The sequence below is a fragment of the Microtus oregoni genome, unplaced genomic scaffold (genome assembly GCF_018167655.1).
Source record: "Microtus oregoni isolate MIOR12 unplaced genomic scaffold, Mior012 000041F_ref0000270, whole genome shotgun sequence".
NCBI classification, from domain to species: Eukaryota; Metazoa; Chordata; class Mammalia; order Rodentia; family Cricetidae; genus Microtus; species Microtus oregoni.
Genome location: NW_024543208.1, coordinates 21,147,946 through 21,152,747, shown reverse-complemented (window position 1 = coordinate 21,152,747; position 4,802 = coordinate 21,147,946). Strand labels below are relative to the sequence as shown.

Sequence of the window (4,802 nt, the reverse complement as noted above, 5' to 3'; positions counted from 1 at the left end):
CTGTTATTACCCAGTCATGCAGATGAGAAATGTAAGAAACCTGTCTTCATCCTTCCAGTACAGCCACATAATGACATAATATTGTTTTTTGTGTTATAAGTACACAGAAACAGAGAACCATAGAATTGTTATGCCCAATTCTATGTCACCAGTACCATCAGATAAGAAGCAACATTTATACTTACTCTTCATCACCGAATCCTCCAAAATGGGATGAAAATAATGATATATAAAGTATTATATATTGGGGTCTAGTCAGATTCTGCATTATGCAGTAGATACCTGAAAGGAAAGAAAGTGGGGTATATTGACATAAAATTTTGTCCAGATTCAAAGGGTGTTTTGCATGTGTATATATGTTTAGGTAAGTAGGTATGTGTGTTTGTTGTGTGTGTCTAGCTAACTAGCTTTCCCCAAGGATTACCTGCAATTGCCTTTGCCTCTGCCTCTGCCTCTGCCTCGAGTACTGAAATTACAGTCACCACACCTTCCCTGCTTGAAGTGCAGGCATTTTATCCACTGAGCCATCTCCCAGATCCCTGATGAATCTTTGGGCTGTAAATATTATGCATTAGCTTCCTGAATTTCTAATTCAATATTAGCATTCTTGGTAGAACTGACACTCTTAAAAAGTAAAATGATTCACAGTTATGCATGCACACACACACACACACACACACACACACACACACACATTTTTTCAAAGTAGACTTTCCTGAGATGTCAAGGTGTCCTTCAACAATTGTGGATCTTCCTCTGCAAGCTATTGTAATGAAGATTACTTGTTTGATTCTGAGGGATCTGCCACTGTACCAGGCATGAAGAATATGTGATCAGGGCTCAAGTGACATGCAGTCTAAATTAGAGAGACAAAGTGTTTTAAAGCTGAAAAGGTGACTAGAGTCTTGACTTATAAGTCACATGTTCAAGTTTATAAAAACTGTTGTTCTTCCTTTTCTCATGTGACAGCTCATGAATACCACTGAGATGGGGAGAAGAGCAATAAAAGCATTTATGCAACTGTATGCAATTGCTTGGAAATACTATTCATTTTAGTGAGTTTATTACTGGACAGCTGTTTACAAATTTGGGAGCAGATTGATCTATGGATGAATGAGTTTTGGTTGAAAAAAAACAGGAACTCAAGAGGCCTTTGCTGTCCTTACAAGTAATATGCACACTAACCAATGTTTAATTTTTCCCACAGGGAGCAGATTTATTTTTCCACATGAGTTGATGGTGGTAAATATTGTCTGAATTATCGTGACAACACTATAAAATATAAAACATACCTTTAGGGACACTAAAGTGCAGGCAGGCAGATGGACACACACAAGCATGCACGCAAGAAAAAAAGAAAGACAACCTCAAACTCCAGTACTGAAAGGCAGTATGTGCTAAAGTTCATAAAGGTTATTATCTCACAAACATCCCCTGAGAGTCATTTTTTTAAAAAAGAAATCTTTTGTTAAGACTATACTCTCAGGAATCATTTTTATAGTTTCTTACTAGAGAAGTTTCTCTTGCTTTGTAGAATACTAGAAAAAATGCTCATTAAGAGCATAGGTTCAAAATCATCATAAATCATTTCAAACCCCAACTCTACCTCTTGTGTGACTTTAGGCAGTTTACTTAAACTTAATGAGCCTCAATGTCTTGTGGCGAGAAAAGAGAATAATCACAGTATCTTAGAGTTACTTACAAGGAAAGAGGAAATAGCATTTATAAAATGACTAACATAATGCTTGGCACACATAGGTGTTCAATAAATAATAGAGTCACCATTATCAATATGCCTAGCCTTATTTAGCTTTTAAAGTATTTTGTGTATACAGAATTGGAGCTGTGATTCTTAACCACACTCCATGGAGGGTCTGTTTGGAAATCAGAGAGATGGTACAATGCATATGTTTCAAACGTTCAAATTCACGGTGTCTCTGTTTTCTCCCTGGGCAAGGAGAAGAGTAATAAAACATAACTCGGGAAACAACTGTGAGAAGTCAAGCAAGAAATTGTATTGGCATGGAGCCTAAAACATGACATATATCCTGAAACTGTTACCTTGAAATACATAACTCTGTCTTAACAGATCACCTTCTAGTGTAATCAATTACTTATCCACTTTATCCATGCTTTCCAAATGCTTGAAGGGAAGCAACTCCTTTTGGGTTTTTCTATCTCCATGATCCCAGAGGCTGAGTAGCAATAAATCATCAATTTTACATAATACATAAATGAATATAAATTTATTTTCCAAAAATCACCCCTAAGAACAACTGTTAGTTTCATAACCAAAAGGAATAGGTAGGTTATAGGATTCTTGCATTTTCAGTCACTATAGGTGAAATCTTGTTTCTATGCAATAAATAATAATATATTCTATTAGAGAAAGGAGCAGGAGAAAATTCAGTGATGTCACCTACATGTCTAATTAATTACTAGTTCATACAGTTTTAAATTCAAAATGTCTCATGCTAGCTAGACATTGTGTAAGACTTTACGGGTATTATCATAAACAAAGCAGACTTGGCAGAAGCTCTGTAGAGTTTCAGGTCAGTGGGGAAGACAGACTCTGCCAAAAACATGGAAAATTATGACATTGATAATCACCATGAACAATGAGATCAGGATGCCATGGAAACACATCTAAAAGAATGACAATTATCAAGTTTTTCCTCTTTTGTTCCAACATTTTGGCCAAGATACTCTAAGTTGCTTACTATAGACTACAAAAACCCATTAAGAGGTAGCCCCCAGACCCTGGTCAGCACTAATCACCTCCTTCTAGCCCATAAAAGAAGGGGCTTGAAATAATTCTGAAAGGAAATGAATGGAAATGCAGATTTTTTCCCAACTGGAATTCTCAAGAGTAAACATGCAGTGGTACCTTCAACGACCACTTCTTGCCTCTGGTAGAGTCAGGGCTGTCTGTGCCAGTATGCACGTAAATCGACTTTGGACTGGATGCTGATCTGTAGACACAGGTTGACTCACCCAATATGCTTATCAACAGAAAACTCTAGGGAGCCTGCCCTGATATCTCAGCAGTCTGGGATTTATATGAATGTGTAACCCCACATTCATATAGTGACAGAGTCGAGACAACAGAGTGTTACGGCAAAGGGAAGGGAGCAAGATTAAGACCAAGCTAAACCATTCCAAGTAAGTAGACAAGAAATCCTGTGAGGCAAATAGTTGTTGCTGGAAAGATTCCACTCACCGGGATCACTTTCTAGGAAAGGGGACCTTTACTAAAGGGTCTGAGAAAGAGCATCAAGTGATACCAGCGAATCTGCTGCTGCCGGCAAACCTCACCATCTCTCTGTTTCTGCATCGCACTGTGATTGCTTCCGGAAACTCAGTCCAATCTGACTCCCAAAAATGCCGCTCCTGGCATGTGCATATATATCCCATCGCCACTTTAAAATATAGTACACTAATTATTTATTGGGGTGTGTGTGTGTGTGTGTGTGTGTGTGTGTGTGTGTGTGTGTGTACACTACAGCACACATATGTAGGGTCAGAGAACAACATGCAGGAGCCTTTCCACCACTGGGTACTGAAGATTGACCTCAGGTCATCAGAATTGGCAAGAGTGTCTTACCCACTGAACATTTCTCGGGCCCCCAGCACATCTCTACTCGAAAAAAAAAAAATGATCTCAGGTCCTGAAGGCTGTCGGTGCAGACTGAAGGCAGAAGGAGAGCTTTTTCTGTTCTGCTGAGAAGTATCCCTGCATCTATGCGCAGAAACTGCTCTGGAAGGCAGGGTCCTCTGGAAAGTGGGATCCTCAGAGCACATCCTTTTTCTTACTGTCTCTGTGACTTTCTCCTGTCTCTACTTGACACCCACGATGGGAATGAGAAGGCTCTGACGTGTTTTATCTGTCCTCCGACACCTTTAGATAACTTCTATGATAAAGAGGCACAGTCACTAAACCCCCAAAGCGCCTCCTATCCCAGAACAAAAAGTCTTACTCTTTCTGTTCCATCATGCAAATATCTGTTATGAAAGGTCCTGTATCCATCCAGTGTCACTTTACACACAATTGTGTATCCACACAGTATCTCTCAGCAAGCGGCTGATTTTCTAGGTGATCCCTTTTATTTGAAGATAAATTTGAACTACAGAGAACTCTATTTTCATACAAGTGCATTTGCTCTTGCATTTAGGAGGGATTGTAGGTGCCAAGGAGGTCAAGAACATCGCAGGAAAATCCCCTGAAATATCTAGCCTGGCTTATGGGAAGTCACAGAGTCTGAACCGACAACCAGGGAGCCTGTATGGGACCTACCTAGGCCCTCTGCATATATGTGATAGTTGTATAGCTTGGTCTGTTTTGTGGAATTTTTGGCATTGTGAGTAGGACTGTTCCTCATACTTTGGCTGGGTCTTGAGAACCTATTCTTCATGTTGAATAGCCTTGCCCAGCCTGAATACAGGAGAGGTGCTTGGTCTTAAAGCAGCTTGATATGTTATGCTTCGCTGATACCTATGGGACGCCTGTCCCTTCCTGAAATATTAAGGAGGAGGGATGTATTGAGGAGGAGGGAGTGGAAGAGAGAGAACTCCTGTTCACATATCCCTCCTACATATTTTTACACATAATTTAAAAAATAAAAGTCTTTAAAAAGATAATAGTGGGAAAATAATAATAAAACTGGGGTTTCTTTGTTCTTTCAAAAATCCATTTTGAAATTCTAAGTTAAGTGCTAGAATATGTGTTTTTAAATAGTTTCCCTTTGATTAGAAGAGAAATAAACAGAAAATTATTGATATTCACAAATGAGCTTAAATGATTT

General features: G+C 39.0%; 1 pseudogene; it reads left to right on the top strand.

The window, feature by feature from the left end:
- Positions 1-1,470: 1,470 nt before the first annotated feature.
- Positions 1,471-1,563, top strand: LOC121433892 (annotated as a pseudogene).
- Positions 1,564-4,802: the final 3,239 nt, after the last annotated feature.